Source organism: Triticum dicoccoides, chromosome 3A, assembly GCF_002162155.2.
Source record: "Triticum dicoccoides isolate Atlit2015 ecotype Zavitan chromosome 3A, WEW_v2.0, whole genome shotgun sequence".
NCBI lineage: Eukaryota > Viridiplantae > Streptophyta > Magnoliopsida > Poales > Poaceae > Triticum > Triticum dicoccoides.
The window spans coordinates 358,590,633-358,617,486 of NC_041384.1; the positions used below are offsets into that span (position 1 = coordinate 358,590,633).

Below are 26,854 nucleotides of genomic sequence, written 5' to 3' on the forward strand. Positions count from 1 at the left end.
GGCGTAGTCCAGCATGTCGGTTAAATCTTTGACTAGGGCTATGAAGTGGGTGGTGGGTGGGACGTAAAATTCCCCGCTCTCAGCCCCTAGTTCGGGCTGGGCGTAGTTCTGAAGTGATTCCTCTGAAATAGCGAGGGATCGCGTTAAGTCCAGAGCCTCGTTTAAGAGCGGAGAATCAAACTGAAAAGACTCCTGAATAGCTCCGGATGAGTGAAAAGAATTCTCAAAACTAAAACCAATTATGAGAGGATGGCGCCAAGCTAGACCCATGAATCTTGAAGAGAATGGAGCAAGATATGGAGGAAAATTCTTCTCCGGTCTTCAAATGTTGAGAATGACGACGAGAAACACCGTCATGAATTATTGAGATACTCCGGGAGAATGAAAAGCGAAGAGGTTGAGCCAATGATTAGAAAAATTATAAGATCTTGGAGAAACCATCTGACTGATGACAATTCATTCTTACGTCAGACTTTAGAAAAGGATTTGAAAATCTCCGAGAAAATTAGAAGAGTCAGGTAAGATCCTGGGAAAAGACCTGTGGGTTAGGGCCCACTCAAAAGAAACACCGTAGAACGATTTAAAAGAGAGAATGCACCGGTAATATTTAAATGGCTAGAATGAGATAACAACCTCGAAATAGGTTGAACTGATCTTGAAAGACAAGAGAGCCTTCTGAGATATCTTCAGCACTCCCGAACAAATGAAAAGCGAGAAGTGAATGATTATGAGGTGCACCGACATGAGAAGGTATTTGAAACGAGGAAAAAGGGATATGATCAACAAAGCTTGACTTGAATCCACCGGAGAAGAAAGAGAACGAAGAATGATGAGCTAGTAGAACATCTTCATGGGAACCACCGGGTAAGAACATTAACAGAAAAGAATGGAGAGACTTTGCATCAATAAGATGGATGCATGATTAAGATATATGAGTCCTTGAAGAAACAAGGGTGGGAGGGCGGGAAAACAAAGACAACTTGGAGACGGATGAAACAAACACCGTTGAGAAGACTTGGAGTTGATCTTGCGAATGTTGAAATGAACGGATCCACTTGACGAGAAACACGCCGGTTGAAAAGGATTGACAAGACAATCTCGATTATCATGAAGGATTAGTATTCACATAGGAACATGAGAACACCGCTTAGGAAAGGTATGGAATCAACACTTGACTTCGAAGCAACTCGAATACCACAACTCAAAACAAAAATAGAGGATTGGCTTGCAGAATAAGCCAGAACAAACATATGATAGAGATTTCGTCCGAAGTTTTCGTGGTGGGGCCTACACGGGCTCGATCGTACAACACCATCATGTACAAGGCAGTGCACATGACATACGAAGCGTCCCCGAGTTAGCATAGCCAAGGACTCTTTAAGACACAACAAGACCATTGTAAAACCAACCGTGGATAGGCGGACCACTAGATGTCGAACCCCAATTTCACATCATACATCTATCGGAAAGATATCCTAAGAGCTACTTGAATTCCCACTTATAAACTCCCCAAACTTTCGGTTATGCAATCAGGTGTTGGGGATACAGGGGAAGCATAATATCTCACCCAAAACTACACAAATCATACATCCAGCTGTATCCATCCTTCAACACATAACCAAGAAACCTTCGAAAATCATTTACCTCAACCTTCGAAAAGCATCCGTTATACAAGTTATGGCAATACACCCGAACCCCCGCCCCAGTACTGGGTGGCGTTGAGGTTATCTCACCAACAACTACATAAAAGATATTTTCAATGTCGGCGATACTCAGGTATTCCAGAACTGCAACAATAAAATTGTGACGACAACACCTCGGAGCTCAACTCCCCGGGTCACTGCCACAACCCCTAAATGTCAGGAGGCACCAAGAACAATGTTCTCGTCACAAAACCATCGGAACGATTCCAAGATACCCGCGTGATCCTAAATTTTTTTTAGTGAAATTTGAGAAGAGAAGAGTCAAAACTCTACATCAGGATGCCTCACCAGAGCGACGAAGGGACTAAGGAGTAAAAAGAATCCTACTCTCCGATATATATATATAATCCTAAATGACTCAAAACATTTTTCTAGACTCAACAACTCCAGCGATTCGATCAAGCAGGAGGCTCCTAAGTCGGGGAAGGCTCTGATACCAACTTGAGACACCCACGATGCGGCTATATCTCCCACGTGTAGAAGCACGACTTAGAGGCATAACCGCATTGTAAGCAATGTCGCAAGTGAGGTAATCTTCACACAACCCATGTAATACATAAGGGAAAGAGATACATAGTTGGCTTACAATCGCCACTTCACACAATACATGAATAAAGCATTACATCAACCAGATACAATCAAGGTCCGACTACGAAACCAAAATAAAAGAAGACTACCCCAAATGCTACACAGATCCCCGATTGTCCCAACTGGGCTCCTCTACTGATCAACTGAAACACGGAACATCATAATGAACACGATCTTCACTGAGCTCATCCTTGAGCTCGGTTGCGTCACCTGCACGATATCATCAGCACCTGCAAGCTGGTTTTGGAAGTATCTGTGAGTCACGGGGACTCAGCAATCTCACACCCTCACGATCAAGACTATTTAAGCTTAATAGGTAGGGAAAAGGTATGTGAGGTGGAGCTGCAGCAAGCACTAGCATATATGGTGGCTAGCTTACGCAAATGAGAGCGAGAAGAGAAGGCAAAGCACGGTCAAGAATCTATGATCAAGAAGTGATCCTAGAACAACCTACGTTCAAGCATAACTCCAACACCGTGTCCACTTCCCGGACCCCGCCGAGAAGAGACCATCACGGTTACACACGTGGTTGATGCATTTTAATTAAGATAAGTTTCAGGTTTTCTACAACCGGACATTAACAAATTCTCATCTTCCCATAACCGCAGGCACGGCTTTCTAAAGTTCAAAACCCTGCAGGGGTGTCCCAACTTAGCCCATCACAAGCTCTCACGGTCAACGAAGGATATTCCTTCTCCCAGGAAGACCCGATCAGGCTCGGAATCCTGGTTACAAGACATTTCGACAATGGTAAAACAAGTCCACAAAGCCACCCGAATGTGCCGACAAATCCCGATAGGAGCTGCACATATCTCGTTCTCAGGGCACAGCGGATTGTCCAAACTTCCGGTAGGCCAGCCCAGAGTTGCCCCTGGTGGCCACCGGCGGCTGACAGGTTGGACCAACACTCAGAGGAGCACTGGCCCGGGGGTTTAAATAAAGATGACCCTTGAGCCGGCCGACCCAAGGGAAAGAAAAGGCTAGGTGGCAAATGGTAAAACCAATGTTGGGCCTTGCTGGAGGAGTTTTATTCAAGGCGAACTGTTAAGGGGTTCCCATTATGACCCAACCATGTAAGGAACGCAAACTCAAGGAACATAACACCGGTATGACGGAAACTAGGGCGGCAAAAGTGGAACAAAACACCAGGGATAAGGCCGAGCCTTCCACCCTTTACCAAGTATATAGATGCATTAATTAAATAAGAGATATTGTGATATCCCAACAAATATCCATGTTCCAACAAGGAACAAATTCCAATCTTCATCTGCAACTAACAACGCTATAAGAGGGGCTGAGCAAATTGGTAACATAGCCAAACAATGGTTTGCTAGGGCAAGGTGGGTTAGAGGTTTGACATGGCAATATGGGAGGCATGATAAGCAAGTGGTAGGTATCGCGGCATAGGCATAGCAAAAGAGCGAGCATCTAGCAAGCAAATATAGAAGTGATTTTGAGGGTATGGTCATCTTGCCTGAGACCCCGCAAGGAAGAAGAACGAGTCCGTGAAGAAGACAAGCGAAAGTAGATGAACGGATCCTCACAACTCCGGAACAAAACCGAAGCTAACGCGAGAAGTAACCCGGAAAGACGCAAACAAACATAGTAAACAACCATCACATAAGCATGGCATGATGCACAACCAAGTATGATGCATGTCCGGTCTAACACGGCATGGCATGGCAAAATGCACAAACAACACTACAAGTTAAGTGGAGCTCAATAGGCAACGAGTTGCATATTGACGAAACACCACATTCAAATTATCTAGTTCGATCTTGATTATGTAACCAACAATATTAAATGTTGTTAAACATGGTAAGAGGGTGAAGCAAAGTAAAACTACCTATCTAGTCAAGTTTAAATGAGGCCGGAAACAACGAACAACAATTCCGGACAATCCTCATATGCATATATTAGGTTTGGTACTGTTCTGCCCCTAAACCATATTTTATAGTTATTAAACATGAAAAGTGAGTCAACCATGTTAAACTAGACATTTTTCTACCCCATTTACATATAAAGTTTGTTACAAACCGAGTTATGGTTAAATAGTTATGAAATAAATCATTTTAACATGGCATAGGAGCAAATTTAATCAAACAACATTTTAAACATTTTAAACATAGATGAAAGTTGCATATTATTAAACTAGAAAAAATTCTAAGCAACTTTCATATAAAATTTATTTAGATCCGATGCACTGTTGAGAAGTTATTAAATGCATGAAGTTTAGGGACCTTTTTGTAAAAACTGCAGTCTCAGGTTTAATTGCTAAAATCACAGCAGCAAGGAAAAAAAACAAAATGGACCGAATCTGAAATCGGGCCAACATGCACAGGGGGGAAAATGTGGGGCTGCTCACATCGGGCCTGCTCTGGCCGAAACTGGAGCTGGGCCGGCTCTGGAAGAGGCCCAAGCGGGGCTCTGGAGCGGGCCTTGACGATGGCTGGAGAGGAGGCGGCCCACGCGGGAAATCACAGGGGAGCCGGCTGGGACTTGCTCGGCGCGGTTGCTGGGCCGGCCCGTTGGACCTAGTCAACAAGGGCGAGGCGAGCGTGCTGCTGCTTGACCTGAAGCGGAGGAGAAGCAGGGGAAGCAGGGCAGCGATGGGATCCGGCGAAGAGGGCCATGGCGCGACGCGAGCGCTGGAACGGGTCTACGCAGGGGGGCGGCAACGCTCGCTCGACCGGATGAAGCAGAGGCGACGACGAGGGACTTGGCACGGGGTGACGGGCTCTAGGGCGTCGGGGACGGGCGAAGGACGACGAAGCAGGACGGAGACGGGCCAGATAGGAACTTGGCGGCGGCGGGACTAGACTTGGATGTCGGAATCCAACGGAGGGCCGAATCTGGGGCGCGGAGGCGAGGATCCATGGCGGCGGAGCTCCATCCCGTGGCCATGGCGAGGCCCTTGTTCGTCCTGAAGAATGAGAGACCGCGAGGTGAGGTGCTGGAGAAAGAGAGAGCAACGATAGAGAGAGAGAAATGAAGGCGAGGTCGGCCTGGCAGGGGTGGTCTCCGACGAGGCCGGCCGGCAACGAGGGACTTGAGGAGCTCCTCTCCTTTGGGTTCGAGCAGGGTAGGGAGGAAGAAAACGCATCGGATAAGAGGCGGCGGCTGCGGGATGCCTCGGGCTCCTCTGGTTCGATGCGCAGCAGACGCGGGAGGCGAGACGAGGTTGGATTGGTGGATCGAGGGGAAGCAGAGGCTGTTGCTGGTTGGCTGGTTCGCAGAACGAGGGGAGTTAGAGGATCGGATCTGGGAGGATCCCAAGGTGGATGCGGGAGGCTGTAGGTGGCGGCGGCTAGAGGGGACAAAAGTCCTAGAATTTAGGGTTAGGGGCTATATACTGAGTAGGTCTATATGCAGACTAAAGGAAGCCCTTCGATCTAAATCGGATGGCTGAGAAAAATATAGGTTAGGAAGTCCAATAAACAAAACGGAGATCTATTGTAGACGTTTGGGGATGATCCGGACACAACGGTAGCGACAGTCCGAGTCGGGTCCGGGACAGCTTTTCGGACACGCGCAGGAGGGCCGCGGGATGACGAGAGAGGTTAGGTTGGGCCTGGCGGTGGTAGTGGACTGTGAAGAAGGCCTCAGGCTGAGAAAAGAGAAGAGCGAAAGGCCCGGCGACTGTTTCCGGAGACCGAAAACGTCCGACGATTGACCGGCTATACTGCCGCTATAGTTTTCCGTTGGGGCATCAAACGAACTCCAAACGCGATGAAACTTGGCATGCGGTCTACTGACAACAAAACAACATCGCACGCCAACTCTCAACCCATTCTGAGAACATTTTCCGGCCACTTATAAAATACTATTTCGGACATGCCGCGGGCGCGTGCAAGTGTGTCTGGGCTCAGAACGGACAACGAACGGAACGAGGAGACCGGGACAGATGCAAGTTTTGAAAACATGATGATGCAATGCGGATGATGACATGGCAAGATGCGACACGCAAGCAAAAGATAAGGCAACAACAGCGAATAACTGGAGGACACCTGGCACGTCGGTCTCGGGGCGTCACATAGGAACATGTATAAGTTATGGAGAAAGCAATAGTAACAAACTAAACGATCATCGTTCTAAGCTAACGGATGGGTCAAGTCAATCACATCATTCTTTAATGATGTGATCCCGTTAATCAAATGACAACTCATGTCTATGGTGAGGAAACATAATCATCATTGATTCAACGAGCTAGTCAAGTAGAGTCATACTAGTGACACTCTGTTTGTTTATGTATTCACACATGTACTAAGTTTCCGGTTAATACAATCCTAGCATGAATAATAAACATTTATCATGATATAAGGAAATATAAATAACAACTTTATTATTGCCTCTGGGGCATATTTCCTTCAGATGAATATGATATTGATAATAGTGTTTGCAATAATATTGAAAATGGGTTTGGAAGAGTGTCAACTCTAGGTGATAATGATCACAGTACTTTGGATAATGATCAATCTCATGATTTTTTTATAAAACTAGCAAAGTGGCCTGCTTGATGCGCGGGCTAGATTTAAAAAAAATTAAAACGGGAAAATATTATTTCATTTCTCTAAAGAAACATTGAGACCAAATGTGTTGACACTTACAAATATAAGTCGTTTGCGAAAATAGTTTTTTCTTAAATAGATGTTATTTTCTTATTGTCATATAAGTATATATAGGTTAACCATTTATCATTTATGTGCTTATTCATACTAATTTTTTTTATTAATCATGTTGGGAACTTTTTATTTCATACTGCCTCCGTACAAAGTTGGGTCACTTATTTTGAGACGGAGGGAGTATCTTTTTTGGCATTTTTATCACTTTCCTTTTTTTATTTAAACACTACTTTAGTAGTTATTATTGTTTTTATGTAGGCATAGACATATTTGCTAAGCTGGTGTAACATTTACAAAAACACCCTCTGTATACTAATATAAGACTTTTTAGCTCATTAAAATAGGGAGGTAGTGCATATAAGCTGTAGTGGTAGCTATCTGTCTTTGTGCTTATTTAATTTATTATTAGTTAAGATAAGACACATACACTCCATGATGAATGTTTGTGCGGGCTAATATCTAAAAAGTTTAAATAACTAATAAAGTAGATATATAACATTTTTGTCGTTCATTTATCTCTCAAGACACATTTTTTATGGTTTTGATGATAAGAGGAATTATCGTTTCATATTTGGGAAAATATTGAGCTTAAACTTTCTCACTGAATTCTTTGGGGGCGCCTTGCTCTAACCGTGGTTTGTCGGGTCGGTCCGCACAATTGATGATAGTTTCTAACGGCTTGACATGAAATGATACTTTCATATTCATAGTCCAAATAACAATGATTGGTACCAGTTGGAGATGTTTTTTTATGATCGTGTACTATTCAGAATATTTTACACGTACAGTATAATTTAGGCTGAGCACACGTATATGGACTCCATGCAATCTGATAAGTACTTCCTCTGTTCCAAAATAGATGACTCAACTTTGTACTAAAGTTAGTATAAAATTGGGTTATCTATTTTGAAATGGAGGCAGAAATTATTATAGTCGTCTTTTAATGAATGAATGGTTTTTTTCCGGTGGAAGCCGAGCAGGATCTCCTCGCAAAAAACGGAAGCCGAGCAGGATCACAAAGATGTATACCGACTGCACACATTTTTTCTGGTTGAAGCCGGACTGTTCTCTCGCACTCGCACCCGCACCCTCACACACTCACACGTAGCTCTGGGATATTCCCCCTTTTCATCTCCTTCCATCCCCTCGCTGCATAATTCTTCCAGCCGAGCATTGCGGTAGTTCCCAACAACACCTCAGTTCCCCTCTTGATTCCTTGTCGGGACCTTGCTCGTCCTCACTTGCACGCACCTCTGCAGCTCGGCTCACTGGTGCGGCGACGGGGTGGGCTTGGCTCCCTGTACGCATCCTCGATCTCTCAGGCCGGTCAACAGCGACGGATGGGTAGTAGGGCTCGATGAGAAGCTGTGCCATGGAGGATGTGAGCTTATTGATATTGGCCGTTTCATTGTCGTCAGCATCCTTCGAGGAGATGTGGGCGTGGATCTTGTCTCCCGCAGCCAGCTTGGATCCACATTAGTTGTGAGGATGCTGGCGGCATTGTTTTTCATTGCATCGTGGCTGTCCCCGAGCTAGGCAGCCGGGCAGGTCGTCTTCATCCTCGACACTTGCAGACTGAATTCGGCAACTTATTCTTCCACCTAAAGGTCCCCCTTCTCCCTTTTCATGTCTTTCTCCCTTTCTCTACATGTGTATGGCTAAACCAATATGATGTGCATTAAGGTACAGCTTGTTAGTGAAAGATCTAAATTAATTTGTGCCCCCTCCACCTTTTTTGTACTTGGGACTTACATCGGTAGAGGCCCCTCTGCCCTAGTTCATATTCAACAAATGTAATAAATAATTAGTTTATTTGTGATTAGCTATAGTTTTAAGATTTCCCAATGATAGAATTAATTTTAATAAGTGATATGAAAAGAGTTGCTATTACATTTTGCATATTAACTATAACAATCCATGGATGCGGTCACTGTTATATTGCACAATGTTCCCTCGCAAAAAAATTGCACAATATGATAAGCTTGAAATATCCGATAATACGTAGTGTCGATAATTGATAATATTGAGCTATGTCCATTGAACATTGATGCATGTTTCGAATACTTCTGGGAGTAGTAGATCATATCTGTCCCGCCATATCATGTTATTAGCATAGAAAAGTCATTTTTGCTCCATGTACTTATGGTTATATAAAAAGGCTAGTAGCATCTATAAGTGCCTATTTGGTTCCTGCCTTCAGAATATTTCTGTGTAGACTATGTTCTTGACCACATCATCCTCGTTGTCAGTTCATTTTCTATAGAAAAGAAAATAATAGGTGTGATAAAGTCAATAGGGTATTACTTGTGCGTGTTTTTCCAAAGTATTCCCTTTCTCTTACATTTGTCATGAACTCCTTGAGCTTTATGTGGAACACTCGGTCAACAATATCAAATCTTACTGATTCTGCTTGGCCTACTTCCTATAGCATAGATTGAATCTGTGGCCAAGTTGCATTGCATGTGAATGTCACAAATAGGTCCGTGTATCCAAGCCACTGACATATTGATATAGCATCATGGTAGTTTTGTGCTTTGTTTCTTGGGATATATGTGAAGCTGGATTGCACATGGCAGTAGTATTCTCCTTCATACCTGGTCAACCATTGTATTTCTTTTGTGTCTTGCAGGCCAACATATAATTCTGTTCTTAGGTTTCCTTGTTGTCTTTCTATCTAGTCTAGCTATTTGTACTGCAAAATGTATGCAAGGGCAATGAACTGCAATTTAGGCTTTTCACACACCAGCAAATGTTTCGACAGGTTAGTACATTGTTGTATATGATTCTCATAGTATTCCAACAATGTTATATGCTTTCTCTTCCACTTTGCACCTTCTTTTAATGTGTAATGTATATTTTCTCTCTACACATATTCTCCGTTGGGGAATAATAATTGATACTGCATAGGCATGAATGTTGAATGGTTCTCTGATATTCTTCGGTCTCATGTCTTTGTAGTGAATAATGTTATCCTGTCCTTTTCTATTTTGTGTTGTATCATTCACAATCAAGGCTGAAACTACAGTTGCCGATGGCATGTCATGTCGTATTAATCTCACGTTGTGATAGTCACCTTTCCAAATTTATCCCTTGCCATTCTGAGTGTTTTTGCTAGTCTATTATCTCTATCCAACATTTTTAAGGCCCCCGACGAAGTGAGGATCTCTTGACTCCCTTTTGTTTTCTGATGTTGACGTTTCAATCCTGATTTTACCTCATTTATAGTGTCATATGTGTACAACTGCGTTGTGCGTGGTTCATCCTTACCTTCAGGTAATAGAGTACCTATTCTGTGGTATTTTTGGCCATTCAGTACAAATATATAACGTCTGCGGCCATTGTTTATTTCTGTGTCTACCTTTCCTCCCATTGACGTGAAAGCAAACATGGAGTTGTTCAAACTGATATTTTGCATGTAGTTTTTCCACCACCTTCGGTTGTGTTTCCTTAACAATTTCGTAAGGTTAGCCGGCGGCTCTCCTAATGGTGACAAGTCAACCTTGCCCCGTTGGCAGCCTAGCCCGAAAGATGGTATGCTTCTCGCTCTACCTGAGATTGTTTCTTCGTAACAGAGAATTGCATCACATCACTCACACTTGCAGCTTGGGTTTCCGACGTTGCCGAATTTCCATATTCGTCCTCTCTGATGTCCTGTTCAAGTTTCTGAATTCAGCATCAACTTAAATGTTTGTAATGTCTGGTTGTTCTTCATACTAAACAAACAAATTTCATTGAACTTACATCTATGGAGTTTCTTTCCCTATCCTTGTTTTTTATGTTGTACACATTGTGTTACTTTTAGTCATGTACGCGTGCATAAAAGAAATACCAGGTTCATGAATATCCAAATTGTAGATCTTGATTGAACTTTCTTGTTACTTACCTCTTAGTCGTACTAGCCTGACTTATTATTGAATTATTTTGTGTCACTGGTTCTGCATTGCTCTTTCTTTGTATTTTTTCTTTTCCCATATAGTGTTACATATCTAGCTATCTCTGTTAAATTACCAGTCCTGCATAAACATAAATTCCATTTATTAGAAATGAGACAATTTTTCTGCGACATGTGCAATTTATTACTTGTAGTAGTTGTCAAAGTCCTTGTTGAATGCCTGTACATGATATGGTTCCCTGCGGCAATTCAAAAATGCTGATTTTGCCTCTGTCTTTGTTAAGCCATACTATATGGAAATGTGTTCTCATGTTTTTTTGACAAAGAAATAATTGATAGTTTTTTTGCAAGAACAAATGTAACATGTTTTCTTTACTTTAATACACCACTTTAAATTAGCTGTAGATCATATGGAAATGCATAGGCCGACGGGCGTGATAACCATTTGCATACGGTAAACTGTGTATATTTGTACATCAAATATACTGGGTTATTCAATAAACTTTTGTAAGCATGGAAAGAATGGAACACATAGATAGCACAATTGATGTGCAAAGCAGAAGCAAGCTATAATACTGTTTTGAATATACCTTATTACAGTCGTGCATCGTGTAAGAGAAGTTTAGCAGTTGAATTCAGAACAGTAAGTAAAGATAGTGGATGATAATACACATAAGGAAATACGTTTGTAAAGATTTTCTTCCCACACGTGGTTCAGAGGTTCTTCTTTTGGCATAATTGTGCAGTCTGGCACATCTCCATGTATAATCCATTTTTTCTTCTTTTTCTTGTCTTGCAGTTCATTCTCCTGTCCTAACTTTTCATTGTTTATTGACTGGATTGACATCAGTAAGATATAATTTGAAATATTTCCCTCGTCCAAGCTTAAATCACAAACCCGCGTGTGCCTACTTGAATCTCAAATCCAAGTTTTTTTTTCTTCCTATGATGCCACCTATTGAAGATCATGGATAGTAATGGATCAGCCTGTTGTATTGCATATTTGATTCTTTTAACAAACTTGGAAGATTTCACACATTTTTGCTATGTGGCCCACCTTTTATTTCCTTTGTTTCTTCTTGCACAATGGAGAATGCACATATTATTGAAGAAGATGAGATATTGTAAAATCATTCTAGAGTACTGCTCAAGGTTATGAAGATTTATGATTTTGGTAGTTTTTTCTGCTTACAAAATTTCGTCTTTCTTGTAGAAGTAAAAGAGATCAACTTCGAGGACCAGTGGATTTTAAGTTCCAATCTTCATTTGAAAAGACAAATATTGTGAGTACCTTTTACCCCCGTGGTGTAGTTATATGCAAGTACATAAAATCATATGTTTAGTGAAGAGTAAGATTGCAATTGAGGATGGCAAGTTCATGTACAATGACGACTGAAAAATCGCAGGGTGAACTTAGGGCCCTATCTGAACTTAAACACAACTGCCCCTGTTGATTAATATAAGATGTTTTATATGGAAAGTCTAAAAAACATCTTAAATTAATGGACAGAGACAGTATTTGATTGTGTTGTCACACCTGAAATAAGATGTTTTATATGGAAAGTATGAAAAACATCTTAAATTAATGGACAGAGACAGTATTTGATTGTGTTGTCACACCTGAAATTAAGGACGTGGATTATAGTGCAGATTATGTTCTGTGAGAAAGATGAAACTCTAAGAATATGATAAGATTACAATTGAGAATGTGAAGTTGATCTACAACAACGACTAAAAACTCACAACATGAACTTAGGACATGATTAAAAAACTATTTGATTGTGTTGTCATGCCTTGAATTGAAGACGCAAGTTGTACCGTCATACCCAAAAAGTATTCTTTTTGAGAAAACATTAAAGCTTATTGTCATGGTTCTAAGGCTGACAGTAGAATGGGGATAGATATGAGGAGGCAAGATCCTAGCTACGGTGAAGTTGTGCACGCAAGATTTACGAGTTCGGCCCTTCTCGGAGGAAGTAACAACCCTACGTCTCGGTGCTCGGAGGCTGGTCGTTTGGATTATGCGTGAAGTTACAGGGGGTGCGAACCCTTGTCCCAGAGGAGGGGGTGGGTTATATAGAGTGCAGCAGGACCCCAGCCATCCCCCATTATATAGGGTTCAATGTACGTAAAGAGGGGACGTTACTACTGTCAGACTTAGAACCAAGACAGTTGGCGCCCATCGTGGGCAGGTGTCTTAGCGACTTTCCGGTGAGATTGCGATTTCTCCGAGTCCTATCGTCATGGTTTTCGGCAGAGGATTGGCTGAGGGCCGCGACATTCGTCTCGGCGCGCTTGTTTTCATCGCCGACGACTCCGCTTGGCTTCGGAAAGCTTCCCTCGACATCGAGGCACTCCACGTCTGCCGGGCGACACACTTTCACTCGTGCGTTCGTGGTGTCCTTCTGCGGCAGCCGTTGACTCAGTATCGGTCGGCACCCGCGGCGTCTTTGCTCCCCGCTATTCGCCGTCGCAAGCGATCCGGTCGGTCGCGGCTTCAGCGGTGGGAGAAGCATGCGGTGGCACGACAGCCGGTCACCCCTCAAGTCGCGGCAATCGAGCCCGACGAATCTCTCTACGGCCTGTTTGATCTTTTGACTGACTCCGTCGAGACCCTATCCGAATGCGATAGCAGTGACCCCGCAGCGGAGGTCTTAATGGTCGACACGCCACGTCGCTCGCCTGGCATGCGTCGCTACGACGGCGACGACGACGGCGGTGATCCGTCGAGTGTTCATGAAGAGGGTTGCACATTATTTCTCAGATCACTCTATCACAATCATCAGCGATGTTCCATTGTCAGAAATTCTAAACAACAAAGATGCAACTGGTCGAGTGGCAAAGTGGGCGATTGAACTCCTTTCATTGGATATCAAGTTTGAGGCAAAAAAAGCAATCAAGTCCCAAGCAATAGCAAATTTCCTCGTCGAGTGGATCGAACAACAGCAACCGACTCAAGTCCACTTGGAACATTGGACTATGTTCTTTAATGGATCCAAGATATTGAATGGTTCTGGCGCTGGAGTAGTTCTGGTATCCCCGCGGGGTGACAATCAGTTATGTCCTTCAGATTCACTTTGATTCCTCCAACAATGATGTTGAATACGAAGCACTTCTGTATGGGTTGCGAATGACCATTTCACTCGGCGTCCGTCGCCTAATGGTCTACGACGACTCAGATTTGGTGGATCAATCTAGTGATGAAGGATTGGGACGTCAGAAGCCCAGCTATGACTGATAATTGTAGTGCATTGAGAAAGTTAGAAAAGAAGTTTGAAGGGCTAGAGCTCCATCAAATTCCCCGACTGAAGAATCAGGCAGCGGATGACCTGGCAAAGATAGGTTCCAAGTGAGATCCCATTCCTAGCAATGTGTTCTTGGAGCATCTTCACACACCATCAGTTTAAGAGGATCCCGAAGAGCCTCCGCAACCTAAGAGTTCTATTGATCCGACTGAAGTTGAAATCCCAGCTGTGGTCGACTTAATCATGGAAGTTTTAGTTGTCATTCCTGACTGGACAGTGCCGTATATCGCATATATTCTCAGGAAAGAGCTTCCAGAAGACAAAGATGAGCGCGACAGATTGTCTGTCGATCCAAAGCCTTCACTGTGATGAGTGGTCGACTGTACATGGAGAGTGTGATTGGAGTTGCTCAATGATACATTACCCCAAAGGAAGGTCGAATGATCCTCAATGATATCCACTCGGGGACCTGTCGTCACCATGTGTCCTCTCGGACAATTGTGGCGAAAGCATACCGAGCAGGTTATTACTGGCCGCGAGCAAATGAAATGGCAAAGGAAATAGTTGACAAGTGTGAGGGCTGCCAGTTCTACTTCAACATGTCTCACAAGCTCGCTTCAGCTTTGAAGACCATTTAACTCGTCTGGCCATTTGCTGTTTGGGGGTTGGATATGGTTGGTGAAGGAAATATGCCCTAGAGGCAATAATAAAGTTATTATTTATTTCCTTATATCATGATAAATGTTTATTATTCATGCTAGAATTGTATTAACCAGAAACATAATACAGGTGTGAATACATAGACAAATAGAGTGTCACTAGTATGCCTCTACTAGACTAGCTCGTTGATCAAAGATGGTTATGTTTCCTAACCATAGACATGAGTTGTCATTTGATTAACGTGATCACATCATTAGGAGAATGATGTGATTGACTTGACCCATTCCGTTAGCATATCACTTGATCGTTTAGTTTGTTGCTATTGCTTTCTTCATGACTTATACATGTTCCTATGACTATGAGATTATGCAACTCCCGTTTACCGGAGGAACACTTTGTGTGCCACCAAACGTCACAACGTAACTGAGTGATTATAAAGGTGCTCTACAGGTGTCTCCGAAGGTACTTGTTGGGTTGGCGTATTTCGAGATTAGAATTTGTCACTTCGATTGTCGGAGAGGTATCTATGGGCCCTCTCGGTAATGCACATCACTTAAGCCTTGCAAGCATTGTGACTAATGAGTTAGTTGCAGGATGATGTATTACGAAACGAGTAAAGAGTCTTGCCGGTAACGAGATTGAACTAGGTATTGAGATACCAACGATCGAATCTCGGGCAAGTAACATACCGATGACAAAGGGAACAGCGTATGTTGTTATGCAGTCTGACCGATAAAGATCTTCGTAGAATATGTGGCAGCCAATATGAGCATCCAGGTTCCGCTATTGGTTATTAACCGGAGACATGTCTCGGTCATGTCTACATTGTTCTCGAACCCGTAGGGTCCGCACGCTTAAGGTTTCGATGACAGTTATATTATGAGTTTATGAGTTTTGATGTACCGAAGAAGTTTGGAGTCCCGGATGAGATCGGGGACATGACGAGGAGTTTCGAAATTGTCGAGACGTAAAAATCGATATATTGGACGACTATATTTAGGCATCGGAAAGGTTCCGAGTGATTCGGGTATTTTTTGGAGTACCAGAGAGTTACGGGAATACGTATTGGGCCTCATTGGGCCATACGGGAAAGAAGGAAAAGGTCCTCAAGGATGGCCGCACCCCTCCTCTTGGTCTGGTCCGAATTGGACTAGGGAAGGGGGCGCCCCCTTCCTTCTCCTTTTCCCTTCCTCTTTTCCTATTCCATATGGGAAGTGGAATCCTACTAGGACTAGGGAGTCCTAGTAGGACTCCACACTTGACGCGCCTCTTCCTAGGGCCGGCCTCCTCCTCCCTTGCTCCTTTATATACGGGTGCAGGGGGGCACCCCAAAGACACAACAATTGATCATTGATCTCTTAGCTGTGTGCGGTGCCTCCTTTCACCATAATCCTCGATAATATTGTAGCGGTGCTTAGGTAAAGCCCTGTGACGGTAGAACATCAAGATTGTTACCACGCCGTCGTGCTGACGGAACTCTTCCCCGACATTCTGCTGGATCGGAGTTCGAGGATCGTCATCGAGCTGAACGTGTGCTAGAACTCGGAGGTGCCGTAGTTTCGGTGCTTGATCGGTCGGGTCATGAAGACGTACGACTACATCAACCGCGTTGTTATAACGCTTCCGCTTCCGGTCTACGAGGGTACGTAGACAACACTCTCCCCTCTCGTTGCTATGCATCACCATGATCTTGTGTGTGCGTAAGAAAATTTTGAAATTACTACGTTCCCCAATAGTGACATCCGAGCCTAGGTTTTATGCGTTGATTTTATGCACGAGTAGAACACAAGTGAGTTGTGGGCGATATAAGTCATACTGCTTACCAGCATGTCATACTTTGGTTCGGCGGTATTGTTGGATGAAGCGGCCCGGACCGACATTATGCGTACGCTTACGCGAGACTGGTTCTACCGACGTGCTTTGCACATAGGTGGCTGGCGGGTGTCAGTTTCTCCAACTTTAGTTAAACCGGGTGTGGCTATGCCCGGTCCTTGCGAAGGTTAAAACAACACCAACTTGACAAACTATCGTTGTGGTTTTGATGCGTAGGTAAGAACGGTTCTTGCTAAGCCTGTAGCAGCCACCTAAAACTTGCAACAACAAAGTAGAGGACATCTAACTTGTTTTTGCAGGGCATGTTGTGATGTGATATGGTCAAGACATGATGCTAAATTTATTGTATGAGATGATCATGTTTTGTAACCGAATTATCGGCAACTGGCAGGAGCCATATGGTTGTCGCTTTATTGTATGCAATGCAATCGCGCTGTAATGCTTTACTTTATCACTAAGCGGTAGCGATAGTCATGGAAGCATAAGATTGGCGAGACGACAACGATGCTACGATGGAGATCAAGGTATCACGCCGGTGACGATGGTGATCATGACAGTACTTTGGAGATGGATATCACAAGTACAAGATGATGATGGCCATATCATATCACTTATATTGATTGCATGTGATGTTTATCTTTTATGCATCTTATCTTGATTTGATTGACGGTAGCATTATAAGATGATCCCTCACTAAATTATCAAAGTATAAGTGTTCTCCCTGAGTATGCACCATTGCGAAAGTTCTTCGTGCTGAGACACCACGTGATGATCGGGTGTGATAGGCTCTATGTTCAAATACAACGGGTGCAAAACAGTTGCACACGCGGAATACTCAGGTTAAACTTGACGAGCCTAGCATATAACAGATATGGCCTCGGAACACGGAGACTGAAAGGTCGATCGTGAATCATATAGTAGATATGATCAACATAGTGATGTTCACCATTGAAACTTAGGGATGACAATGGGTAGAGTATGGGTGGGTACAACCTCCTTCTATCCAAACCCATACCCATGGAAACTTTCTATACCCACCCACTTCAATACCCATGGGTATAAACTGAGACCCATGCCCATACCCATCGGGTATCTTATACCCAATGGGTATCCATTGGGTACAATATGTAGCATTCAAATTTTTAAGAGGTAGAGAAATGAGTTTAAAATTAAAGTGATCATGGTAGAGTAGTATAGTACGGATGCGGCCTCCTTCGATGGGTGGCCTCTTGGAGGCATCAGAGGAGTATGCGCAACGGTTGGTGGAAGACCTATGCGGTGGAATGCGGTGGTGGGAATTGGGGATCGCTGGATCAAGAGTTCGACAAGAGTCTAGTAGTGAAGAGTCAATATTTCATCTTTTTGAGGAGTCACATAGGATGTAGGAGGAGTGGAGAGTAGATGATTATGAGCCTTTGAGCTATGACTTGTTTAAGGAATAGGAGATTTAGGGCAGGACCATATGAGTTGGATGTTAACCCCACATGTTATAGGAGTTATTTTCATTTATTAATTTTTTTCTGGGTATTCATTGGGTTACCCATGGGCACAGTTTTTTTACCCATGCCCTACCCATATATTTTGCGGGTATGGGTACCCATTACCCGTGGGTACAAAATATCTCCAAGTGTTGCTCATACCCACTGTTTTCAGGTAGGGTACCCGCGGGTACCCATACCCATGGGCAAAACTGCCATCCCTATTGAAACTACTCCATCTCACGTGATGGTCGGACATGGTTTAGTTGATTTGGATCACGTGATCACTTAGAGGATTAGAGGGATGTCTATCTAAGTGGGAGTTCTTAAGTAATATGATTAATTGAACTTTAATTTATCATGAACTTAGTCCTGGTAGTATTAGCATATATATGTTGTAGATCAATAGCTCGTGTTTAGCTCCCCTGTTTTATTTTTGATATGTTCCTAGAGAAAGCTAAGTTGAAAGATGTTAGTAGCAATGATGCGGATTGGATCTGTGATCTGAGGTTTATCCTCATTGCTGCACAGAAGAATTATGTCTTTGCTGCACCGCTAGGTGACAAACCTATTGCAGGAGCAGATGTAGATGTTATGAACATTTGGCTAGCTCAATATGATGACTACTTGATAGTTTAGTGCACCATGCTTAAACAGCTTAGAATCGGAACTTCAAAGATGTTTTGAACGTCATGGACCATATGAGATGTTCCAGGAGTTGAAGTTAATATTTCAAGCAAATACCCGAGTTGAGAGATATGAAGTCTCCAACAAGTTCTATAGCTAAAAGATGGAGGAGAATAGCTCAAGCAGTGAGCATGTGCTCAGATTGTCTGGGTACTACAATCGCTTGAATCAAGTGGGAGTTAATCTTTCAGATAAAATAGTGATTGACAGAATTCTCTAACCACCATCACCAAGTTAGTAAAAATTCATGATGAACTATGATATGCAAGGGATAATGGAAACGATTCCCAAGCTCTTCGTAATGCTGAAATCGACGAAGGTAGAAATCAAGAAAAATATCAAGTGTTGATGGTAGACAAGACCACTAGTTTCAAGAAAAGGGCAAAGGGAAGAAGGGGAACTTCAAGAAGAACGACAAGTAAGTTGCTGCTCAAGTGAAGAAGCCCAAGTCCGGTCCTAAGCCTGAGACTAAGTGCTTCTACTGCAAAGGGACTGGTCACTGGAAGCGGAACTGCCCCAAGTATTTGGCGGATAAGAAGGATGACAAAGTGAACAAAGGTATATTTGATATACAGATTATTGATGTGTATTTTACTAGTGTTCGTAGCAACCCCTCGGTATTTGATACTGGTTCAGTTGCTAAGAGTAGTAACTCGAAACGGGAGTTGCAGAATGAACATAGACTAGTTAAGGGTGAAGTGACGATGTGTGTTAAGTGCTTTCAAGATTGATATGATCATCATCGCACACTCCCTATACTTTTGGGATTAGTGTTGAACCTAAATAAGTGTTATTTGGTGTTTGCGTTGAGCATGAATATGATTTGATCATGTTTATTGCAATACGGTTATTCATTTAAGTAAGAGAATAAATTGTTGTTCTGTTTACATGAATAAAACCTTATATGGTTACACACCCAATGAAAATGGTTCATTGGATCTCGATCGTAGTGATACACATATTCATAATATTGAAACCAAAAGATGCAAAGTTAATAATTATGGTGCAATTTATTTGTGGCACTGCTGTTTAGGTCATATTGGTGTAAAGCGCATGAAGAAAATCCATGCTGATGGGCTTTTGGAATCACTTGATTATGAATCAGTTGATGCTTGCGAACCATGCCTCATGGGCAAGATGACTAAGACTCCGTTCTCCGGAACAATGGAGCGAGCAACAGATTTGTTGGAAATCATACATACTGATGTATGTGGTCCGATGAATATTGAGGCTCGTGGCAGGTATCATTATTTTCTGATCTTCACAGATGATTTGAGCAGATATGAGTATATCTACTTGATGAAACACAAGTCTGAAACATTTGAAAAGTTCAAAGAATTTCAAAGTGAAGTGGAGAATCATTGTAACAAAAATAAAAGTTTCTACGATATGATCGCATAAGTAAAATATTTGAGTTACGAGTTTGGCCTTCAGTTAAAAACAATGTGAAATAGTTTCACTACTCACGCCACCTGGAACACCACATCATAATGGTGTGTTCGAACGTCATAACCGTACTTTATTAGATATGGTGCGATCTATGATGTCTCTTACCGATCTACCACTATCGTTTTGGGGTTATGCATTAGAGACAACTGCATTCACGTTAAATAGGGCACTATCTAAATCCGTTGAGACGACACCGTATGAACTATGGTTTGGTAAGAAACCTAAGCTATCGTTTCTTAAAGTTTGAGGTTGCAATGCTTATGTGAAAAAGTTTCAACCTGATAAGCTCTAACCCAAATCGGAGAAGTGTGTCTTCATAGGATACCGAAAAGAAAATGTTGGGTACACCTTCTATCACAGATCCGAAGGCAATATATTCATTGCTTTGAATGGATTCTTTCTAGAAAAGGAGTTTCTCTCGAAAGAAGTGAGTGGGAGGAAAGTAGAACTTGATGAGGTAACTGTACCTGCTCCCTTATTGGAAAGTAGTTCATCACAGAAATCTGTTCCTGTGACTACTACACCGATTAGTGAGGAAGCTAATGATGATGATCATGTAACTTCAGATCAAGTTACTACCGAACCTCGTAGGTAAACCAGAGTGAGATCCGCACCAGAGTGGTATGGTAATCATGTTCTGGAGGTCATGTTACTTGACCATGACAAGCCTACAAACTATGAGGAAGCGATGATGAGCCCAGATTCCGCGAAATGGCTTGAGGCCATGAAATCTGAGATGAGATCCATGTATGAGAACAAAGTATGGACTTTGATTGACTTGCCCAATGATCGGCGAGCCATTGAGATTAAATGGATCTTCAAGAGGAAGACGGACGCTGATAGTAGTGTTACTATCTACAAAGCTAGAATTGTCGCAAAAAGGTTTTCGACAAGTTCAAGGTGTTGACTACGATGAGAGTTTCTCACTCGTATCTATGCTTAAGTCTGTCCGAATCATGTTAGCAATTGCCGCATTTTATGAAATCTAACAAATGGATAAACAAAACTGCATTCCTTAATGGATTTATTAAAGAAGAGTTGTATATGATGCAACCAAAAGGTTTTGTCAATCCTAAAGGTACTAACAAAATATGCAAGCTCCAGCGATCCATCTATGGACTGGTGCAAGCATCTTGGAGTTGGAATATACGCTTTGATAAGTTGATCAAAGCATATAGTTTTATACAGACTTGCGGTGAAGCCTGTATTTACAAGAAAGTGAGTGGGAGCACTACAACATTTCTGATAAGTATATGTGAAAGACATATTGTTGATCGGAGATAATGTAGAATTATTCTGCAAAGCATAAATGAATGTTTGAAAGGAGTTTTTTAAAGAAAGACCTCGGTGAAGCTGCTTACATATTGATCATCAAGATCTATAGATATAGATCAATATGCTTGATAACTTTTTTCAATGAGTACATACCTTGACAAGATTTTGAAGTAGTTCAAAATGGAACAGTCAAAAAGGAGTTCTTGCCTGTGTTACAAGGTGTGAAGTTGAGTAAGACTCAAAAACCCGACCACAGCAGAAGATAGAGAGAGAATGAAAGTCATTCCCTATGCCTCCGCCATAGGTTCTATAAAGTATGCCATGTTGTGTACCAGACCTATTATATACCCTGCACTGAGTTTGGCAAAGGAATACAATAGTGATCTAGGAATAGATCACTGGACATTGGTCAAAATTATCCTTAGTGGAATAAGGATATGTTTCTCGATTATGGAGGTGACAAAAGGTTCATCGTAAAGGGTTACGTCGATGCAAGTTTTGACATTGATCCAGATGACTCTAAGTCTCAATCTAGATACATATTGAAAGTGAGAGCAATTAGCTAGAGTAGCTCCATGCAGAGCATTGTTGACATAGAAATTTGCAAAATACTTACGGATCTGAATGTGGCAGACCCGTTGACTAAACTTCTCTCACAAGCAAAACATGATCACACCTCAGTACTCTTTGGGTGTTAATCACATAGCGATGTGAACTAGATTATTGACTCTAGTAAACCCTTTGGGTGTTGGTCATATGTCGATGTGAACTATGGGTGTTAATCACATGGTGATGTGAACTATTGATGTTAAATCACATGGCGATGTGAACTAGATTATTGACTCTAGTGCAAGTGGGAGACTGAAGGAAATATGCCCTAGAGGCAATAATAAAGTTATTATTTATTTCCTTATATCATGATAAATGTTTATTATTCATGCTAGAATTGTATTAACCAGAAACGTAATACAGGTGTGAATACATAGACAAACAGAGTGTCACTAGTATGCCTCTACTTGACTAGCTCGTTGATCAAAGATGGTTATGTTTCCTAACCATAGGCATGAGTTGTCATTTGATTAACAGGATCACATCATTAGGAGAATGATGTGATTGACTTGACCCATTCCGTTAGCATAACACTTGATCGTTTAGTTTGTTGCTATTGCTTTCTTCATGACTTATACATGTTCCTATGACTATGAGATTATGCAACTCCCGTTTACCGGAGGAACACTTTGTGTGCCACCAAACGTCACAACGTAACTGAGTGATTATAAAGGTGCTCTATAGGTGTCTCCAAAGGTACTTGTTGGGTTGGCGTATTTCGAGATTAGGATTTGTCACTCCGATTGTCGGAGAGGTATCTCTGGGCCCTCTCGGTAATGCACATCACTTAAGCCTTGCAAGCATTGCAACTAATGAGTTAGTTGCAGGATGATGTATTACGGAACGAGTAAAGAGACTTGTCAGTAACGAGATTGAACTAGGTATTGAGATACCGATGATCGAATCTCGGGCAAGTAACATACTGATGACAAAGGGAATAACGTATGTTGTTATGCGGCTGACCGATAAAGATCTTCGTAGAATATGTGGGAGCCAATATGAGCATCCAAGTTTCGCTATTGGTTATTGACCGGAGACATGTCTCGGTCATGTCTACATTGTTCTCGAACCCGTAGGGTCCGCACGCTTAAGGTTTCGATAACAATTATATTATGAGTTTATGAGTTTTGATGTACCGAAGGAGTTCGGAGTCCTGGATGAGATCGGGGACATGACGAGGAGTCTCGAAATGATGGAGACGTAAAGATCGATATATTGGACGACTATATTCGGACATCGGAAAGGTTCCGAGTGATTCAGGTATTTTTTGGAGTACCAGAGAGTTACGGGAATACGTATTGGGCCTTATTGGGCCATACAGGAAAGAAGGAAAAGGGCCTCAAGGGTGGCCGCACCCCTCCCCTTGGTTTGGTCCGAATTGGACTAGGGAAGGGGGCGCCCCCTTCCTTCCTTCTCCTTTTCCCTTCCTCTTTTCCTATTCCATATGGGAAGTGGAATCCTACTAGGACTAGGGAGTCCTAGTAGGACTCCACATTTGACGCGCCCCCTCCTAGGGCCGGCCTCCTCCTCCCTTGCTCCTTTATATACGGGTGCAGGGGGCACCCCAAAGAGACAACAATTGATCATTGATCTCTTAGTCGTGTGCGGTGCCCCCTTTCACCATAATCCTCGATAATATTGTAGCGGTGCTTAGGTGAAGCCCTGCGACGGTAGAACATCAAGATCGTCACCACGCCGTCGTGCTGACGGAACTCTTCCCCGACATTCTGCTGGATCGGAGTCCGAGGATCGTCATCGAGCTGAACGTGTGCTAGAACTCGGAGGTGCCGTAGTTTCGGTGCTTGATCGGTCGGGCCATGAAGACGTACGACTACATCAACCGCGTTGTTATAACGCTTGCGCTTCCGGTCTACGAGGGTACATAGACAACACTCTCCCCTCTTGTTGCTATGCATCACCATGATCTTGTGTGTGCGTAGGAAATTTTTGAAATTACTACGTTCCCCAACAGTTGGACCCTTGAGGACTGGCAGAAGTGGTCTCACCCACCTGCTTGTTGCAGTCGACAAGTTCACTAAATGGATTGAAGCCAAACCCATCAAGAACCTCGATTCGAGAACCGCCGTCAGCTTCATCAGAGAGTTAACTTTCAGATATGGAGTCCCGCACAGCATCATCACAGACAACGGTTCAAACTTTGATTCATATGAGTTCAGAGCTTTCTGTGCTTACCAGGGCACCCGGGTTGACTACACTTCAGTCGCTCACCCTTAGTCGAATGGATAAGCAGAAAGAGCAAATGGTTTGATCTTACAAGGTTGAAGCCCTGATTGATGCAAGACCTCAAGCATGCGGGTGGTGCCTGGGTAGACGAGTTACCATCGATATTATGGGGTCTGAGAACAATGCCAAATCGGTCGACTGGCCGGACTCCTTTCTTCATGGTTTATGGAGCTAAGGCCGTGTTGCCGGCTGATTTACTCCATAATGCCCCATGAATGGAGCTTTTCTCAGAGGCAGAAGCAGAACATGCCCGGCAAAGGTTGTTGATTTTTTGGAAGAAGAAAGATAGATGTCCCTGATCAGGTCGACCATTTGTCAGCAAGACCTTCGAGGGTTCCACGCTAGAAACGTAAGGGGTCGAGCATTTCAGGAAGGGGACCTGGTTCTCCGAGTGGATCAGCAACGACCACACAAGCTTGCTCCTGCCTGGGAAGGTCCCTTCATCATCATCAAAGTGCTCCACAACGGAGCATACCACCTGTACGATGTGGAACACAAGAAAGACGAGCCACGCGCTTGGAATGCGGAGCTTCTTCACCATTTTAATACTTAAACATTCCAACTATCGAGATGTAATAAGAAGTACCTTTCAGTTTGTTTATCAAAGACATAGTTTTACAGTCTCCTAAATGATTGTTATTACTTATACATGTGTCCAAAATCCTCCAATGGGCGACTTAGCCGCGAATCCGATTCGCCTAAGTTTCAAAAACAAAATCCTACCGACTGAAGAGCAAGCCTCTCACTCGGGGGCTTAGCTGCGAATCCGATTGGCCTAAGTTTAAAAAATCCTACCGAGTGGAGAGCGATCCTCCCACTCGGGGGGCTTACCTGTAGTTCTGTACTCGCCTAAGTGTAAAAAATCCTACCGAGTGAAGAGCAAGCCTCTCACTCGGGGGCTTAGCTGCGAATCCGATTCACCTAAGTTTAAAAATTCCTACCAAGTGGAGAGCGATCCTCCCACTCGGCGGCTTAGCTGCACTTCTGTATTCGACTAAGATTAAAAAATCCTACCAAGTGGAAAGCGATCCTCCCACTCGGGGGCTCAGCTGCAGTTCTGTACTCGCCTAAGTTTAAAAAATCCTACCAAGTGGAGAGCGATCCTCCCACTCGGGGGCTTAGCTGCAGGTCTGTACTGCCTAAGTTCAGAAAATCCTACCGAGTGGAGAGCAATCCTCCCACTCGGGGGCTTTGCTGCAGTTTCGTACTTGCCTAAGTTCAGAAAATCCTACCGAGTGGAGAACAATCCTCCCTCTCTGGGGCTTAGCTGCAGTCCCACACTCGCCAAAGTTCAGAAAATCCTACCGAGTGGAGAGCAATCCTCCCACTCGGGGGCTTAGCTGCAGCCCCGTACTCGGCTAAGTTCAGAAAATCCTACCAAGTGGAGAGCAATCGTCCCATCTGGGGGCTTAGCTGCAGCCCCGTACTCGGCTAAGTTCAGAAAATCCTACCAAGTGGAGAGCAATCTTCCCACTCGGGGGCTTAGCTGCAGTCTCGTACTCGCCTAAGTACAGAAAATCCTACCGAGTGGAGAGCAATCCTCCCACTCGGGGGCTTAGCTGTAGTCTCGCACTCTCCTAAGTTTAAAAAATCCTACCGAGTGGAGAGCAAAACCTCCCACTCGGAGGCTTAGCTGCAGTCCTGTACTCGCCTAAGTTTAAAACATGCTTAGAGCTGTGGCACAAATACAATGTCCGCTCCATTCGGATCCACAAGGACGACGAGGTACAGGTCAACTGCGATCTTCCCCTCAGAGCGGCGGCAGTACAAAATGTGCGCTCCATCCTGATCCGCAAGGACGACGAGGTGCAGGTCATGGACGGCACCAAGTGCCCTTATTCATGATACACTCGACTGAGCTGTATCACACAGTCAGTAACAATTCAGACTGAAGAATCAAGTTTCACTCAGAGTCAAGAGATCCAAAAACAACAAAGTTCAGATAAATCTCAAAGTTCAGAAATGCAGATAAAAGTACTCGGGCATCAGGCCTGAAGGTGTTTAACGGTTACAAAATCACTCGGCATACCGAGGCAAATTTAATCGGATCATAAAAAGTTTGTTCACTCCGCAGGAGGAGGACTAGCAGGCTCAACGATCTCATCCATGTCGATTCCATTTGCAATTCGAGTAGCAGTAGCAATAAAAGACTGGAAATCAAGTCTGTTGGTGCTGGCAACCTTGATCGCTGCTAACTTATCTTCCTTGACCTCCTTGCAATGGACTCGAACAAGAGACAGAGCTACATCGGCACCGCATCGAGCAGACGACTTCTTCCATTCCTGCACTCGACCAGGGATCTCATTGAGTCGAGTCATCAAGGACTCGAGGTCATTTTGGAGCATCTCCTTTGGCCAAAGCGCCATGTCAATCCACGACACCGCAACCTTCAAGCGAGCGAGGTAGTCTGTAACTCTGGCAAGATGGGATTCCAGTCGGAGTACGTTCATGGCAGCTTCATTCTTAACAGGGGAATTGATGGGGTCCAAGCTCGTCTTGATTCGCCCAGTTTCTTCCTCGAAGTTTTGACAGAATTCTACAACCACAAAGAACTAATGAGTCAATGGAT

General features: G+C 43.4%; 1 long non-coding RNA gene across 1 annotated transcript; it reads left to right on the plus strand.

Annotated features, from left to right (window-relative positions):
• The first annotated feature begins 7,994 nt into the window (after positions 1-7,994).
• LOC119268190 lies at positions 7,995-12,422 on the plus strand. The gene is made up of 2 exons (XR_005132984.1): positions 7,995-8,091; positions 8,173-12,422. It is a non-coding gene; the product is annotated as an uncharacterized LOC119268190 (long non-coding RNA).
• The last annotated feature ends 14,432 nt before the right edge of the window (positions 12,423-26,854 follow it).